At 46.6% G+C, this 19,756-nt stretch overlaps 1 pseudogene; it reads right to left on the bottom strand.

Annotated features, from left to right (window-relative positions):
* Positions 1-19,091, bottom strand: part of LOC118379434 (ankyrin-2-like) — an 82,387-nt pseudogene extending 63,296 nt beyond the window's left edge.
* Positions 19,092-19,756: the final 665 nt, after the last annotated feature.

Here is a 19,756-nt window from a genome sequence, read left to right as displayed (position 1 = left end):
GCAGTTACTGCACCAGGGACTGAGGGTTGGATTTCAGCAGTTTCAATTTCAGACTGAAGAGTACCGGGCGTCGGTTTTGGGCTTAGATGATTTTGCCTCCCTGTCCATCAGGTCAACGATCGACTGACATTCTTCATAATCCTCAGAGTCTGATAACACAGAGCCGTCTGAGGGTTTCCCGTCTGTCTTCGTTTTAACGTCCTGCTCCATCTCCTCAAAGGTTTTGATCTTGGCGGCCATTTTGAACATCTCCTCCTCTGGGGTGAACTGTCTCTGGCCGGTCTCGCTGCCCTCTGCATCCACGTCGTCCATATCATCCTCAGGGTTTGAGCTCAGATTTATGGGCATGGAGCGCCACTCAGGGTCTTCCCCCTTCAATGGGAGGGGACCCTCACGCTCACCATCCATTTGATAAGTCAGTTTGGAGTAATCCTCATTCTCAATGTTGCTGACGTGCTCCTCACCGAGACAGGCTCTAAGCTGAGAGTAGTAGTCTTCATACACAGCTGTCTTCTTTGTCGCCTGAAAGCCTGTGTCTTGTTTCAGTTCAGTAGGGCTGCTCTCCAGTGAGTCAAGGCAGGGGGAGTCCCCGGTTGAGCTTGGCTCTATAGAGTCAGGGGACTTCCTGGAGGAACCTTCATTCATGACAGGACTGGTCTCCAGAGAATCCCCATGGGAGAGTCGTCTCTCAGGGTGGCCCAGGGCCAAAGGAAAGAGGACCTCTAAGTCTGCAGGTCTGAGGGCCTGACCCACACCGTCTGGACTGTGCACAGCTCCATGATCAGCTGCATCCCTTTCATGGCGCTCTGGTACAACCCAACTAGATTCAGGAGCAATTCTGTCTGCTGAAATTGAGTCTTGCATGTATGGGTTTGAGTATGAAAGTTCTGTAGTTTTGTGGTACGATGGTTTTATCTCTAAATCATCCCAGTCCTCTAAGATGGGTCTTGTCTCTACAGGGACCTGGTCATCCTCTTCAGAGGCTTGAGCAGGGAGCGCTGAATCAAACGTCCTTTGAAGGTCAAAGGTCACCTTCTTTGAGTCTCTTGAACGTATCACTGTAGTAGCTGAACTTTCCGATGCTCCCCCCCTAGCTGAACAACTCTGCACGAAGTCTTTATCACCGTAGATGACACCGTCCTCCGCGGCTCCTACTTGCACTACATTAACAACATCTCGCTCTGTCACTTTATCCGCTGCGGACCGGTCTACCTGCTCAGTGGAGAATGTGTGCGTTTCCTGTTTTCTCTCCCGTGTAATCACAACCTGTTCAAATCTCTCTTGTACGATGTCGTCCTCCGGTACACCACTGAGATCTACACGTCTGTCGTCTAGGTACTGTTCTAAATCTCCACTGAGGAGTGCCTCCATGCCCGACGTATCTTTAACTCCTACAGCTGGTCTGGGCGATGTCTTCCTTTCGATCATGACTTCTTGTAACATCGGCTCCTGAACTGGGTTCAAGATTATCGATTCGGCACCCCGAGAGCCACCATCATCCATGCCTTGCACTTTCCACCAGTCTTCTTTTTCTGTCTCTGTATCTTCTGTAGACATGTCTACCTCCTTTGTGGAGAAAATAAGCGATTGTTGCTTGTCATCCCTGGCAAGGATGGTCTGTTTCAAACTCTGTTGTTGGTCGATGTCATCCTTTGGTGAACCACTATTTACCATACATCTCTGTTCTAGGTAGTGATCCATATCTCCCCTGAGGAGGGACTCCATCCCTGACATATCGCTCACCACTGTAACCGGTCTGGGAGGGGGTTTCCTTTCCATCCTGACTTCTTGTAACAGCGGTTCCTGAACTGTCATCACTTCAGCGCCACGGACATGTGATGGTCTCTGTTCTAGGTCGTGATCCATATCTCCCCTGAGGAGGGACTCCATCCCTGACATATCTCTCACCACTTTAACCGGTCTGAGGGAGGTCTTCCGTTGGATCGTGACTTCTTGTAACAGCGTTTCCCGAACAGGGGACAGAGTCGCTGATTTGGTTTCTACGACTAAATCTTCAGTTTCTGGAAAGATTTCTTCATCACCATGAATCACATCTCCTAGTACTTTCATCCCATCCATTCTCTCTGTCTCTTTATAAACTGTGGGCAGGTCAACCTCCTGAGTGGGGAATGTGAGTGGGCTCATCTGTGGGGTGTCTGCTAATCCTTCGTGTTTCTCACTCTCCCCCGTGCTTGAATGGGGAGTCCTGGTTCCTAGGCTTGTCCCGGGAGAGTCCGCTGCGACTTCATGCTTCAGACTCACAGGGCTTTCATTCCCCACCAGGTTCTCAGCCTTAGTGAATAACTCATCCCGCCTGTCTTCGTGCATACAGGGGCTGAAAATGAAGGTTGGGGTGTCATTTGTGTGGTCTGTTGGGAGCTCCTCCTTGGCTGCTTCAGCCTGTGGATGGTTGTCATCCCCTATAAACGAGGTCTGTCTGAACAGCTGGTACTCTGGACTGTCTTCCAGCTCGGCCTTGATGTCAGCGCTAAAGTCCTCAGAGGGTTTCCTGTCTGGGCTGATCTGCATCTCCATAGAATACTTTCTGTCTGGTCCCATCTCTGGTTCCTCCAGCTGCATCATCTCTACAGAAGACTTCCTGTCTGTTCCCATCTCTGGTTCCTCCAGCTGCATCATCTCCGTAGAAGACTTCCTGTCTGGTCCCATCTCTGGTTCCTCCAGCTGCATCATCTCTATAGAAGACTTCCTGTCTGGTCCCATCTCTGGTTCCTCCAGCTGCATCATCTTTGTAGAAGACTTCCTGTCTGGTCCAATCTCTGGTTCCTCCAGCTGCATCATCTCCGTAGAACACTTCCTGTCTGGTCCCATCTCTGGTTCCTCCAGCTGCATCATCTCTGTAGAAGACTTCCTGTCTGGTCCCATCTCTGGTTCCTCCAGCCGCATCATCTCTATAGAAGACTTCCTGTCTGGTCCCATCTCTGGTTCCTCCAGCTGCATCATCTCTATAGAAGACTTCCTGTCTGGTCCCATCTCTGGTTCCTCCAGCTGCATCATCTCTATAGAAGACTTCCTGTCTGGTCCCATCTCTGGTTCCTCCAGCTGCATCATCTCTGTAGAAGACTTCCTGTCTGGTCCCATCTCTGGTTCCTCCAGCTGCATCATCTCTGTAGAAGACTTCCTGTCTGGTCCCATCTCTGGTTCCTCCAGCTGCATCATCTCTATAGAAGACTTCCTGTCTGGTCCCATCTCTGGTTCCTCCAGCTGCATCATCTCTATAGAAGACTTCCTGTCTGGTCCCATCTCTGGTTCCTCCAGCTGCATCATCTTTGTAGAAGACTTCCTGTCTGGTCCAATCTCTGGTTCCTCCAGCTGCATCATCTCCGTAGAAGACTTCCTGTCTGGTCCCATCTCTGGTTCCTCCAGCTGCATCATCTTTGTAGAAGACTTCCTGTCTGGTCCCATCTCTGGTTCCTCCACCTGCATCATCTCTATAGAAGACTTCCTGTCTGGTCCCATCTCTGGTTCCTCCAGCTGCATCATCTCTATAGAAGACTTCCTGTCTGGTCCCACCTCTGGTTCCTCCAGCTGCATCATCTCCGTAGAAGACTTCCTGTCTGGTCCCATCTCTGGTTCCTCCAGCTGCATCATCTCCGTAGAAGACTTCCTGTCTGGTCCCATCTCTGGTTCCTCCAGCCGCATCATCTCCATAGAAGACTTCCTGTCTGGTCCCATCTCTGGCTCCTCCAGCTGCATCTCCTCTGGGCTGCTCCATCCATCCTCTGGTAGAGCCTTGCCTAGGAAGATCCCTCCGTCCTCTGGTTGAGCCCTGTCTAGGATGATTCCTCCATTCTCTGGTAGATCCCTGTCTAGGAGGATCCCTCCGTCCTCTGGTAGATCCCTGTCTAGGAGGATCCCTCCATCCTCTGGTAGAGCCCTGTCTAGGAAGATCCCTCCATCCTCTGGTAGAGCCCTGTCTAGGAGGATACAACTGTCCATTGGTAGATTCCTGTCTAGAGGGATCCCTCCATATGTTGGTAGACCCCTGTCTAGGAGGATCCCTCTGTCCTCTGGTAGAGTCGTGTCTAGGAGAATCCCTCCGTCCTCTGGTAGAGCCCTGTCTAGGAGAATCCCTCCATCCTCTGGTAGAGCCCTGTCTAGGAGGATCCCTCCGTCCTCTGGTAGAGCCCTGTCTAGGAGGATCCCTCCGTCCTCTGGTTGAGCCCTGTCTAGGAGGATCCCTCCATCCTCTGGTAGAGCCCTGTCTAGGAGGATCCCTCCATCCTCTGGTAGAGCCCTGTCTAGGAGGATCCCTCCATCCTCTGGTAGAGCCCTGTCTAGGATGATCCCTCCGTCCTCTGGTAGAGCCCTGTCTTGGAGGATTTGTCTGTCCTCTGGTAAAGCCCTGTCTAGGAGGATCTCTCCACCCTCCGGCAGAGCCCTGTCTAGGAGAATCCCTCCGTCCTCTGGTAGAGCCCTGTCTAGAGGGATCACTCCGTCCTCTGGTAGAGCCCTGTCTAGGAGAATCCCTCCATCCTCTGGTAGAGCCCTGTCTAGAGGGATCACTCTGTCCTCTGGTAGAGCCCTGTCTAGGAGGATCCCTCCATCCTCTGGTAGAGCCCTGTCTAGAGGGATCCCTCCGTCCTCTGGTAGAGCCCTGTCTAGGAGGATCCCTCCGTCCTCTGGTAGAGCCCTGTCTAGAGGGATCCCTCTGTATTTTGGTAGATCCCTGTCTAGAGGGATCCCTCCGTCCTCTGGTAGAGCCCTGTCTAGGAGGATCCCTCCATCCTCTGGTAGAGCCCTGTCTAGGAGGATCCCTCCATCCTCTGGTAGAGCCCTGTCTAGGAGGATCCCTCCATCCTCCATCCTCTGGTAGAGCCCTCCGTCCTCTGGTCGGATCCCTCCATGAGCCTCTGGTCTCTCCATCCTCCAGTAAAGCCCTGTCTAGGAGAATCTCTCCATCTTGCAGTAAAGGCCTGTCTAGGAGCATCCTTCCACCTTCTGGCAGAACCCTGTCTAGGAGGATACATCCATCCTCTGGTAGAGCCCTGTCTAGAGGGATCCCTCTGTCCTCTGGTTGTATTCTGTTGATGTTAGTCGCTGACTCCTGCAACTGAACTGTAACATGAATTATCTCAGAGTCTTCAGAGTGTTCCCTTTCTAAGACATGAGTTATCTCAGAGTCTTCAGAGTGGTCTGTTACTAAGATCAGATTTGGTTCATCATCCACACCTTTGTAATGGAGAGCCAGAACATCACTATGCGAGCAGAGGATTGTGGAAGTTGGAGTTTCTGCTGGCGTATGCTCTGTGGGACTGGTTTCAGCTCTGTAGGTCTCACTGTCGATCACTGCCTCGGGCTCGATGTGGAGGTTGTGGATGACGTCATGGCTTTGTGCTCGAAGAGCCCGTTTTGTTCTTGGAAGGATCCTGGCCAGTCTGGAATGCCTTCATCAGCTCCCGGACAGACATCGTCTCCTCCAGCCTCTCCGTCTGAGACCGGGGGATTTCGGAGCTCTGGGAAGCTTAGGAAGATCTGGCATCTGGGGCTCACCCGTCTCCTTAGTGATGGTGATGAAAGTTGTGTTCTGAGGGACTGGCGCCTGTGTAGGCTTTCGCTTACGGCCATCCTCCCCTCTTCCTCTTCCTCAACCTTCTTTGCAGAGCTCTCACTCTGTCCTTTATGGATCCGATAGGGGTTTCCACGACCAGGGCGACACTGGGGGCTCCATGGCTGGGGTTGGTCCAGAAGGCCCAGACCAAGTTTCAGACCCAGACCCGAGCCCAGACTCCCCGAGTACGACATCCCAATCCAGGGTTGCAGTCGGTTTAAACTCAGTCCCGGGCCCCACTCCAGGTCCAGACCCAGACACCACTACAGGCATAGACCTGGGAACCACTACAGGTTCAGACCTGGGAACCACTACATGCTCAGACCCGGGAACCACTCCAGGCATAGACCTGGGAACGACTACAGGCTCAGACCCAGGAACCACTACAGGCTCAGACCTGGGAACCACTACAGGCTCAGACCCGGGAACCACTACAGGCTCAGACCTGGGAACCACTACAGGCTCAGACCCGGGAACCACTACAGGCTCAGACCCGGGAACCTCTCCAGGCTCAGACCCGGGAACCACTTCCTGCCTCGCCTCCCAGAACAACATCCCCATCAAGGGACTCCTCAGAGCTCATCCTCTCCAGCTCCCCCTCGGAACTGCTGCATCCAGAACGTTCCCTGTCCCTCAACTTTTTCCTGATCGGCTTTTTGATCTCAGGAGGATGGCGTTTGCCTTCCCGCTTCAGAATGACCTGATCTAATCTCTCCTGGACTATGATGTCCTGTAGTGGGCAACTGGTTACGCCAGATCTCTCTTCTAGGTTCTGGTTCAAGCCTCCACTGAGGTGAGACACCATACCTGACATATCTCTAACCTCTTTGGTAATTGTGGGAGAGGTCTTCCTCTGAATGTTGACTTCTTGTAGTACCGACTCCTGAACATCAGAGGGAGTCATGGCTTTGGCTTTAGTCTGAGAGAGAAGAACCAACTCCTTGTCCTCCATTTTGGACATCTGCAGTACTTTCTCTTTGTTGTTTGTGAATCTAGTATCTCCCCCTCGTAAAATATCTCCAACCTTCTCCAGATCCTCTTTCACCTGTTCCATGATCTCAAACGGCTCCCCGGGTTCCTCCTCCATCCCTGTCCTTCCTCCTCCTCTTCCTCCTCCTCCTCTTCCTCTATCCGAAGGGCTTGGGTGTTCAGTTTGCTCTGTCGTCAAGATGGCAGACATCTTGATGAGGTCGTGTTTCATATCGGAGACCTCTGAAAGGAGGTCAGGGCTGGCCAGCATGGCTGGGTCTAGCACCTGATTGGTCGGCAGCGTGTAAGTATCTGTCGACTCCGTCTCGTCGTCTTCCATTTTGAAAAAAAGAGGAGGAAACCAAACCAAAAGGTGTAAAGAACATAAGGGGAGGATGGAGTGAAGGGGAAGAGAAGACATCGGAAAAAAAACGTGGTCAGGGCAGAACATATCACAGTATATCTTCTGTTCAACACAGGGAAAAGGGAAAGCAGCTTGACAACGGGAGAGGAGTGGCGAGTTCTCCAGAGGAGCGGGGACGGGAGATGGGGGGAGGAGGGCAGCAACAGCAGAAGCGAAGCAAAACAGAAGAGAAACAGAACAGGACGGAGGAAAGATATGGGCAAGAAATAACCTGTCGATACATATTGGTGTGTTTGACTGCACATTCATACAGATGCCACAGGAAGTAGTCTAAAGACAACAGGAAGTAGTCTAAACACAACAGGAAGGTATAAAAATAAAAATGGGGAGCGACCTGAATACCAGGGTTGGGGTCAATTCCATTTATATTCTAGTCAATTCAGGAAGTAGACTGAAACTCCAGTTCCAAATTCCAATTCTCTTCAACGCTTTTCAATTAGGAAAATGTGGAATTAGAATTTTTGCTTTACTTTCTGAATTGACCGTTTGAATTGTAATGGAATTGACCCCCAAAACCCTGCTGAATATGGAACAAATGGAGGAAGAAAAAAAACAGACTGGTTTTACACAAACAAAGATCTCAAGATTGTTTCTCAACATGACCGGTTCATGTCCACTGACAAAAGCAAACAGAGAGAAAAGAGCAGAATGTTTCCCGGCCCATGTTAATATAATCAGTAAAACTATATATAAACACATAAACCTCAGTTAATGTTGTAAATAGATATCTAATCAGTAAAACTATATATCAATAAATAAACCTCAGTTAATGTTGTAAATAAATATCTTATCAGTAAAACTATATATAAATACATGTAGATAACCTCAGGTAATTTGTTAAATAAATATCAGTGATCTAAGAAAAGAGATAGCAGTGATATAACAGGTGAATTAACTGATAACAGAAAACATAGCAGTGATATAACAGGCGAATGAATTGATAACAGAAAAGGATAATGAGTGGTTACACGCACATACACAGACTAACAAACATATACCACATGTATGTGTGAGTCAAGTTATTTTCATGCAGAGCAAAGAAAGTGTTTCAACAACCATGATATAACAGGCGAATGAATTGATAACAGAAAAGGATAATGAGTGGTAACATGCACATACACAGACTAACAAACATATACCACATGTATCTGTGAGTCAAGTTATTTTCATGCAGAGCAAAGAAAGTGTTTCAACAACCATGAAAGTAAAACAAGGGAGTGATCGGAGACAAAAAATAAACTGAACATTCCCATTATATGAATTCCTTCTTTGAATTCATTCCAGGCAAGCAAAAATCGAGAATGAAATGACGTTCGTTTTAACATATTGTCATAGTACAGTGTGTGTTTTAATCAGCCGTGCAAATACATTTAAATAACTGGAAAAATAACTGGAGGTCAGCCGTCCAAATACATTTAAATAACTGGAGGTCAGCCGTCCAAATACATTTAAATAACTGGAGGTCAGCCGTCCAAATACATTTAAATAACTGGAGGTCAGCCGTCCAAATACATTTAAATAACTGGAGGTCAGCCGTCCTAATACATTTAAATAACTGGAGGTCAGTCCAATTACATTTAAATAACTGGAGGTCAGCCGTCCAAATACATTTAAATAACTGGAGGTCAGCCGTCCAAATACATTTAAATAACTGGAGGTCAGCCGTCCAAATACATTTAAATAACTGTCCAAATACATTTAAATAACTGGAGGTCAGCCGTCCAAATACATTTAAATAACTGGAGGTCAGCCGTCCAAATACATTTAAATAACTGGAGGTCAGCCGTCCAATTACATTTAAATAACTGGAGGTCAGCCGTCCAATTACATTTAAATAACTGGAGGTCAGCCGTCCAATTACATTTAAATAACTGGAGGTCAGCCGTCCAAATACATTTAAATAACTGGAGGTCAGCCGTCCAAATACATTTAAATAACTGGAGGTCAGCCGTCCAAATACATTTAAATAACTGGAGGTCAGCCGTCCAATTACATTTAAATAACTGGAGGTCATTTAAATAACAATTACATTTAAATAACTGGAGGTCAGCCGTCCAATTACATTTAAATAACTGGAGGTCAGCCGTCCAATTACATTTAAATAACTGGAGGTCAGCCGTCCAAACACATTTAAATAACGTTAATAAGGTTATATATTCACAGTGGAAGTGCCATGGCAAATATATGGATTCTCAAACATTCATACAGTATCTCAAGCATTCATACAGTATCTCAAACATTCATACAGTATCTCAAGCATTCATACAGTATCTCAAGCATTCATACAGTATCTCAAGCATTCATACAGTATCTCAAACATTCATACAGTATCTCAAGCATTCATATAGTATCTCAAACATTCATACAGTAACTCAAACATTCATACAGTACCTCAAGCATTCATACAGTATCTCAAACATTCATACAGTATCTCAAACATTCATACAGTAGCTCAAACATTCATATAGTATCTCAAACATTCATTCAGTATCTCAAACATTCATACAGTATCTCAAGCATTCATAAAGTATCTCAAACATTCATACAGTATCTCAAGCATTCATACAGTATCTCAAACATTCATACAGTATCTCAAACATTCATACAGTATATCAAACATTCATACAGTATCTCAAACATTCATACAGTATCTCAAACATTCATACAGTATCTCAAACATTCATTCAGTATCTCAAACATTCATATAGTATCTCAAACATTCATACAGTATCTCAAACATTCATACAGTATCTCAAGCATTCATACAGTATCTCAAACATTCATACAGTATCTCAAACATTCATACAGTATCTCAAACATTCATACAGTATCTCAAACATTCATACAGTATATCATAAATTCATACAATATCTCAAACATTCATACAGTATCTAGCAAACATATCTCATTCATACAGTATATCAAACATTCATACAGTATCTCAAACATTCATACAGTATCTCAAGCATTCAGGTACAGTATCTTAAACATTCATACAGTATCTCAAACATTCACTAGACAAGGTAGTATCTCAAACATTCATACAGTATCTCAAACATTCATATAGTATCTCAAACATTCATACAGTATCTCAAACATTCATACAGTATCTCAAGCATTCATACAGTATCTTAAACATTCATACAGTATCTCAAACATTCATACAGTATCTCAAACATTCATACAGTATCTCAAACATTCATATAGTATCTCAAACATTCATACAGTATCCCAAACATTCATACAGCATCTCAAACATTCATACAGTAACTCAAGCGTTCATTCCCTTTGACTTCCTATAGCGTGATGATGATGATGATGATGATGATGGTCGAATGGATGAAGGAGGGATTGTAGGAGGGAGAAACAGAATGGGTATTGGAGAGGAAGGGATGCAACGCATACCAGCCATAGCATAGCGGCCAGGAACCCACAGGTAACTAGACCAGGTTATAGTAATATCATATTACTATAGTATAGTGGTCAGGAACCCACAGGTAACTAGACCAGGTTATAGTAATATTATATTACTATAGTATAGTGGTCAGGAACCCACAGGTAACTAGACAAGGTTATAGTAATATCATATTACTAGAGTATAGTGGTCAGGAACCCACAGGTAACTAGACAAGGTTATAGTAATATCATATTACTATAGCATAGTGGTCAGGAACCCACAGGTAACTAGACAAGGTTATAGTAATATTATATTACTATAGTATAGTGGTCAGGAACCCACAGGTAACTAGACAAGGTTATAGTAATATTATATTACTATAGTATAGTGGTCAGGAACCCACAGGTAACTAGACAAGGTTATAGTAATATCATATTACTATAGTATAGTGGTCAGGAACCCACAGGTAACTAGACAAGGTTATAGTAATATCATATTACTATAGTATAGTGGTCAGGAACCCACAGGTAACTAGACAAGGTTATAGTAATATCATATTACTATAGTATAGTGGTCAGGAACCCACAGGTAACTAGACAAGGTTATAGTAATATCATATTACTATAGTATAGTGGTCAGGAACCCACAGGTAACTAGACAAGGTTATAGTAATAGTATATTACTATAGCATAGTGGTCAGGAACCCATAGGTAACTAGACCAGGTGTTAGTAATATCATATTACTATAGTATAGTGGTCAGGAACCCACAGGTAACTAGACACGGTTATAGTAATATTATATTACTATATTATAGTGGCCAGGAACCCACAGGTAACTAGACAAGGTTATAGTAATATTATATTACTATAGTACAGTGGTCAGGAACCCACAGGTAACTAGACCAGGTGTTAGTAATATTATATTACTATAGTACAGTGGTCAGGAACCCACAGGTAACTAGACAAGGTGTTAGTAATATTATATTACTATAGTATAGTGGTCAGGAACCCACAGGTAACTAGACAAGGTTATAGTAATATCATATTACTATAGCATAGCGGCCAGGAACCCACAGGTAACTAGACAAGGTGTTAGTAATAGTATATTACACAGAACAAGGCTAGTCAAGCGGCCATTGTTGTATATTAAACAATGCAAATCATTGGCCTGCGTACTGTATTTGTAAACAAAACAACAATGTAATTGATTCTGTTCTTCCTGGACGACAGGTAGTTATGAAGGTTAGTTTAATGCAGAGGATGTCTTTGTCACTACCAACAAATGTAATCAATTAAAAAAAATAAAAAAAATAAACTCAGCTTACATTTTTTGTCACTCTTGTCACTCTGTAAGAAAGGAGGGTTCAATACGATCAGCGAAGAAACATAAATCAGGTTTTAAAAAAAAGTGTTTTAATTAACATTTTATCAAATTTTAACAAGAAGAATGTTCCGAAAAGGTGTAGTTGGTTACCTCGTCATCTGCGTCTAGGTCTGAATCAGACTCCTGAATAGGACACCAAGGAGAGAAATAAAGAAGGCATTCAGTCAGATCTGTTTTTGGGACAGCATTATTCACACTGAGTCAGATCTGTTTTGGGACAGCATTATTCATGTTGAGACAGATCTGTTTTGGGACAGCATTATTCACACTGAGTCAGATCTGTTTTGGGACAGCATTATTCACACTGAGTCAGATCTGTTTTGGGACAGCATTATTCACACTGAGTCAGATTTGTTTTGGGACAGCATTATTCACACTGAGTCAGATCTGTTTTGGGACAGCATTATTCATGTTGAGACAGATCTGTTTTGGGACAGCATTATTCACACTGAGTCAGATCTGTTTTGGGACAGCATTATTCACACTGAGTCAGATCTGTTTTGGGACAGCATTATTCACACTGAGTCAGATTTGTTTTGGGACAGCATTATTCACACTGAGTCAGATCTGTTTTGGGACAGCATTATTCACACTGAGTCAGATCTGTTTTGGGACAGCATTGTTCATATTGAGACAGATCTGTTTTGGGACAGCATTATTCACATTGAGTCATATCTGCTTTGGGACAGCATTATTCACACTGAGTCAGATCTGTTTTGGGACAGCATTATTCATATTGAGACAGATCTGTTTTGGGACAGCATTATTCACATTGAGTCAGATCTGTTTTGGGACAGCATTATTCATATTGAGTCAAATCTGTTTTGGGACAGCATTATTCACACTGAGTCAGATCTGTTTTGGGACAGCATTATTCACACTGAGTCAGATCTGTTTTGGGACAGCATTATTCATATTGAGACAGATCAGTTTTGGGACAGCATTATTCAGTATGAGCCATATCTTCAGCGTTATTTCATTTCATTCCAGGTGTGTTCAGCATTATCATTATTTAATGTAAATACACATTGTGTTCAGTCCAGGTGTGTTCAGTCCAGGTGTGTTCAGTCCAGGTGTGTCCAGGTGTCTTACCTTGCAGTAGGTGGGCAGCGTGATGTTCAGGTTGCAGATTGCCTTGTGGGTAAGACTACGGTAGGTGCGGGGCTCCTTGGTGAAGGACAGTCTGCCACAAGGCTCCTGGGCGCAGTCACGAATCTGTCAATCAACCAATCAACCAATCAACCAATCACTGGAGACTCATGGAATCAGGTGAGCGTGGGAATATTAGCAAGGAATGTGAAAAAACATTCTGGTATATTATACTGTATAATCAAACTCATTAAAATACATACTAAATTATATACCAGTGTCTATGATGCATTCTAACTTATTAAAATAGATATTAAATGATATACCAATGTCTCTGATGTATTCTAAACTATATATCCGTGTCACTGTTTCCCAGTGTAGAAGTCCATTCAGATCTAAAACCTAGTGGACAACTACGTCACACTCTCCCAGCGTAGAAGAAGTCCATTCAGATCTAAAACAAAGTGGACAACTACGTCACACTCTCCCAGCGTAGAAGAAGTCCATTCAGATCTAAAACCTAGTGGACAACTACGTCACACTCTCCCAGCGTAGAAGAAGTCCATTCAGATCTAAAACAAAGTGGACAACTACGTCACACTCTCCCAGCGTAGAAGAAGTCCATTCAGATCTAAACATAGTGGACAACTACGTCACACTCTCCCAGCGTAGAAGAAGTCCATTCAGATCTAAAACATAGTGGACAACTACGTCACACTCTCCCAGCGTAGAATAAGTCCATTCAGATCTAAAACAAAGTGGACAACTACGTCACACTCTCCCAGCGTAGAAGAAGTCCATTCAGATCTAAAACAAAGTGGACAACTAAGTCACACTCTCCCAGCGTAGAAGAAGTCCATTCAGAACTAAAACAAAGTGGACAACTACGTCACACTCTCCCAGCGTAGAAGAAGTCCATTCAGATCTAAAACATAGTGGACAACTACGTCACACTCTCCCAGCGTAGAAGAAGTCCATTCAGAACTAAAACAAGTGGACAACTACGCCACACTCTCCCAGCGTAGAAGAAGTCCATTCAGAACTAAAACAAAGTGGACAACTACGCCACACTCTCCCAGCGTAGAAGAAGTCCATTCAGATCTAAAACATAGTGGACAACTACGTCACACTCTCCCAGCGTAGAAGAAGTCCATTCAGAAACTAAACAAAGTGGACAACTACGCCACACTCTCCCAGCGTAGAATAAGTCCAGTAATGGAGTGTACCTTGATGAAGAGTGCGAGACGGTTCTCTTTGAACGCGTAGAAGCTGAAGACGTGATGCTGTCCACTCTGGTCAGAGGAACCAGGTTCCCAAAACAGTCTGCAAAGATAGGCTTCCTTCCAATACCTATTGTAGGGACAGACAGACAGACAGACAGACAGACAGACAGACAGACAGACAGACAGACAGACAGACAGACAGACAGGGTCAGATACCAATACCACTCCCCCTCACTTCACCTCTACATCTCTCTACCCGGACCCCTCTGTGAATTTCTGCTTTTTCAGACGTTCTCTCCTCCTCTCCTCTCCTCCTTCCCCCACCACTCACCTCTACTCCCTCTCCCTCCCCATTCCCGTACTCCCTCTCCCCCTCTCCTCCCCTTGCCCCCTCTCCCCTCCCCATTCTCCTCTCCTCCTTCCCCTCCTCTCACCTCTACGCTCTCTACTCCGGGGCCACCTCTGTGAAGTTCTCTTGCTGTTCCAGCCTTGTCCATCTCCTCCTTCCCGCCCTCTCCCTCTCCCCTCTCCTCCCTCCCATTCTCCTCCTCCTCCCCCTCTCCTCCTCTCCTCCTCCCCCCTGCCCATTCTCCTCTCCTCCTTCCCCTCCTCACCTCTCACGTCTCTACTCCGGGGCCACCTCTGAAGTTCTCTTGCTGTTCCAGCGTCTTGTCCATCTTGTCGTCCGTCATGCAGAAGCAACGGAGGCGGGCCTCGATGGGGTCCAGCGTCTTGGCGAAGATGACGAACTTGGCCATGTAGGGGACACAGATGATCTCTCTGTACAGCTGGGTAGAGAAACTCACAGCCTCCTGGCCTGACGACAGTCTATCAGCCAGAACTCAGCGCACCGGGGGGATGATCAATAATTCATCAATTGATGGATTCATTAATCAATAGATCAACCAATCTGTCAGTCAGTCTATCAGCCAGAACCTACAGCGCACCGGAGGGGGGTGATCAATAATTCATCAATTGATGGATTCATTAATCAGTCAATAGATCAACCAATCTGGCAGTCAGTCTATCAGCCAGAACCTACAAGAGGCTAGATAATCAATCAACCTATCAATCATATCCAATGAAGAATCAATAATTCCATCAGTTAATGAATCAGAAAGAGGATGATGTTTTCTACCAGAATGTCTAAAACAACAGACAGATGAAAACACACCAGTTTCACACATTACCTCGCTGACACGTTGGTGGTGAAGGACACATTGGTTGATGAAGGTGAGGGGGTGGAGCCAGTGATGTCCTCCCATTGGGCAGGAGTGGTCCCACCTAGAACACATCAGGATGGAACTCTCCGGTAAACATATTCAACATATTAATGTGGGTTGACTGAAACCAGGCTTTGATGAATATCAAGAAGGTAAACATGACGACTCAAAATCAATCATTCAGTCAGTTAGTTAATCAACCAAGCAGCCAATCAAACAACCAATCAAACAGCCAATCAAACAACCAATCAAACAGCCAATCACACAACCAATCAAACAACCAATCAAACAGCCAATCAAACAACCAATCAAACAGCCAATCAAACAATCAGCCAATCAACCAATCAACAGTCATTTCCTACGCACCAGTGATGCTGCAGAGCAGACGCAGAGTGGGCGTGTCCCCTCCAACACGTTGCCTGTCCCGTCATTGGTCGAGCTTATGGGGACAGGGATCGGGCCATGGTGATTGGTCAGGTGGGAACTTCCGCCTCCTGGGCTCAAGGTGACGATGGGGCTAAAAGTAGCTTTGTTTCCCAGAATCCTCTTCACCAGGTCTACGCTGATTGGCTGGGCCTAGAGGAAGTGGACAAGAGTTAGGAAGTAGAAACAACGAACTTGAAAGTGTTCAGTTTGTCGTTACTAAATCAATTTTTGCTGGGCCAAGACCAACTTGAGAAATCTACACACAGACCCCCCCCACCCCCTACCTGTAGTCCAACCCCTGATCTTCTTAGTGAGAGCCCTCTGGGAACACAGCCTGGACCTGAGGTACCAGAGTACTGCTCAACACAGACCCCCCTCCCTACCTGTAGTCCAACCCTGATCTTCTTAGTGAGAGCCCCTCTGGGAACACAGCCTGGACCTGAGGTACCAGAGTACTGCTCAGCACCGCTCCTCAGGGACCAATCAGCTGGCTGTCCTGCTGATGCGCGACACCACCGCAAAGTATTGTGGGAAGTCCTGGTGACGATACGGCAGATCCTCTTCTTCTCCAGCTCCTCAGGAGAGTCCAGCCTGGAGGACGAACCAATGGGAGGACCGGGGAAACAGGGTCAGATGATACACAAGGACCAATCAGATTGAGCAGTCAGACAGACCTAAATGTTTCTAATCTTTGTGAAAAGAATAAGGTAGAACGATTGGTGGCTTGGTATTAACATGGCACCCGGTCCTGTTGCGTCCTCATGCCTCCTCCCTCACCCCTTTCTCACCCATCTCATCCCCCCGTCCACTCCCCTGTCCTCCCTCCCCATCCAGCTCTCCCCGTACTCACCTTCCCACTCGTCCCTCATCCCTCTCCCGTCTCCCCTCACCCGTCCATGCCGTTCAGTATTTGGGTTGAGTTCCTCCTCAGTGTGTTCACAGTGATGTTCCTCCAGCTCTCCCCCATCTCACTCCTCAGAATCACCAGCTCCCGCTCTGTGCCCGCAGGGCCGCGAAGTGAGGATTCACAATCACAGGCCTGGAGGGTCAGAGGTCAGGGGGTTAGAGGGTAAAGGTCGTGATGACAGGAGGACGCATTCCATGGAAGAACACAAACATCACAAGATGAGGGACAAAGAAATCCTGGAGAAATTCCTGGAGGAGATTCAAGCAAACAGAAGGATATGATATTTTGATGATGAGGAGGAGGGGAGGAAGAGGAGGAGGAGGGTCAGGTGACATACTATTCTCAACATAGAAAATCACAACATTACAATATGGGGAGGAAAAATAATGGGATAAAAACTGGAACTCAACGACACTGTAACTCAAATGTGGAGAAGGCTGGGAGAAGATATGAGACCAGGGTAAATATGATGAGACCAGGGTATATATGGTGAGACCAGGGTATATATGGTGAGACCAGGGTATATATGAGACCAGGGTATATATGGTGAGACTAGGTATATATGGTGAGACCAGGGGTATATATGGTGAGACCAGGGTATATATGATGAGACCAGGGTATATATATGGTCTGGCTCGGTGGGTATATATGATGAGACCAGGGGCCGGGTATATTGTGTCCCCTCTCTCTCTCAGTGGTCTCCTGTGCCTGGAGGCCCCAGCTGTAGTGTAGTTACCCCAGGAACTTGGTGCCTAGAGGCCCCAGCTGTAGTGTTTTAGTTACCCCAGGAACTTCTGGTGCCTAGAGGCCCCAGCTGTAGTGTTTTAGTTACCCCAGGAACTTGGTGCCTAGAGGCCCCAGCTGCAGTGTTTTAGTTACCCCAGGAACTTGGTGCCTAGAGGCCCCAGCTGTAGTGTTTTAGCTACCCCAGGAACTTGGTGCCTAGAGGCCCCAGCTGTAGTGTTTTAGTTACCCCAGGAACTTGGTGCCAGGGAAGCACCAGCTGTAGTGTTTAGTTACCCCAGGAACTTGGTGCCAGGAAGCACCAGCTGTAGTGTTTTAGTTACCCCAGGAACTTGGTGCCAGGAGGCCCCAGCTGTAGTGTTTTAGTTACCCCAGGAACTTGGGTGCCTAGAGGCCCCAGCTGTAGTGTTTTTAGTTACTCCCAGGAACTTGGTGCCTAGAGGCCCCAGCTGTAGTGTTTTAGTTACCCCAGGAACTTGGTGCCTAGAGGCCCCAGCTGTAGTGTTTTAGTTACTCCCAGGAACTTGGTGCCTAGAGGCCCCAGCTGTAGTGTTTTAGTTACCTCCAGGAACTTGGTACTAGGGAGGCCCCAGCTGTAGTGTTTTAGTTACCCCAGGGACTTGGTGCCTAGAGGCCCCAGCTGTAGTGTTTTAGTTACCCCAGGAACTTGGTGCCTAGAGGCCCCAGCTGTAGTGTGTTTTAGTTACCCCAGAAACTTGGTGCCTAGAGGCCCCAGCTGTAGTGTTTTAGTTACCCCAGGAACTTGGTACTAGGGAGGCCCTAGCTGTAGTGTTTTAGTTACCCCAGGAACTTGGTGCCTAGAGGCCCAGCTGTAGTGTTTTAGTTACCCCAGGAACTGGGTGCCTAGAGGCCCCAGCTGTAGTGTTTTAGTTACCTCAGGAACTTGGTGCCAGGAGGCCCCAGCTGTAGTGTTTTAGTTACCCCCAGGAACTCTGGTGCCAAGAGGCCCCAGCTGTAGTGTTTTAGTTACCCCAGGAACTTGGTGCCAGGAGGCCCCAGCTGTAGTTTTAGTTACCCCAGGAACTTGTGCCTAGAGGCCCCAGCTGTAGTGTTTTTAGTTACCCCAGAACTTGGTACTAGAGGCCCCAGCTGTAGTGTTTTAGTTACCCCAGGAACTTGGTACTAGGAGGCCCCAGCTGTAGTGTTTTAGTTACCCCAGGGAACTTGGTGCCTAGAGGCCCCAGCTGTAGTGTTTTAGTTACCCCAGGAACTTGGTGCCAGGAGGCCCCAGCTGTAGTGTGTTTTAGTTACCCCAGGAACTTGGTGCCAGGAGGCCCCAGCTGTAGTATCCTGCTGACAAGACTCTCTCCCTCGTTGAGAGGGGCGGGGCCGTGGGAGGTGGAGCTTACTGATCCATTACGCAGCACGGGGGGAGAAGAGAACGTCAACACAGACACACACACACGCAAGGACGTACACACATTACACACTCTCTCTCTCTCTCGTCCACAATCCCCCTCCCTCTCTCCGTCTTACCCGAGGAACTGTGCCCCGGTGGGGCCGACCTCGATGATACGTCCTGCCAGCCCCTCTCCCTCCACCATGGGGGGCATGGACGCCAGGCGGTGCCTCTTCACCAGGCGACAGGTCACCCGCGTCGGAGCGGAACACTTCCTGGGCGGCACGATGATGCGCAGCCCGTTGTGACGGCAACCACGCATGGCCCCACCCCTGGCGTCCACCATGAAACTGACTAGGAAGCTGAGGGGAGAGGAGGAGAGGAGGGAGAGGGGGAAGGGGAGGGAGGGGTGGGTGGGAAAGGGAGAGGAGATGACATATGGAAGGGGAGAGAAGAGGGAGAGGTGTGGAGGGAGAGGGAGGAGGGGAAACGGGGGAGAAGGGGTTAAATGGTTGATCTGTGAAAGGGTGTGTTTCCACCACCATTTCTTGCATAATTTACAGACATTAACATATCTCACCGTGAGGAGCAAACACATGAGCTGTCGGCATTTATATATATATAACGATACCAAAACTTTTCATCGCAGATGTTGTGATTTAAAAATGTTTTTTATGCGGTATGATTTTACTCGCATAAAAACTGTGGATGGAAACAGTGGTTAGTGACATTGTTGCGAAGTGAGAAACAGGCTGGTTATAAAATCCGAGCTCTATCATGTTCCTCAATGAATTCAGCGCATTTCAGCAGTACACCTCCTAGGTTATCTCTGAGCGCGCTCAGGAAGCACCGACTCGGTATACGCAGTCAAACAAAAGTCAAACGACCAAAGTTGCTGCATAACCTCCTTTCAACGAATGACAGAACATCTCCGATATTTGGCAAAATCGAGTGAATGATTATACAGGTAGTACATCAGCTCATGAATAACGTGGAGGTGAAGACCGGAAATAGTTTAAATATCAAGGTTTTTAAACATTC

The sequence above is a fragment of the Oncorhynchus keta genome, unplaced genomic scaffold (genome assembly GCF_023373465.1).
Source record: "Oncorhynchus keta strain PuntledgeMale-10-30-2019 unplaced genomic scaffold, Oket_V2 Un_contig_13850_pilon_pilon, whole genome shotgun sequence".
Lineage (NCBI taxonomy): Eukaryota > Metazoa > Chordata > Actinopteri > Salmoniformes > Salmonidae > Oncorhynchus > Oncorhynchus keta.
The sequence above is the reverse complement of the archived record's forward strand: the minus strand, read 5'-3'. Positions and strand labels throughout refer to the sequence as shown.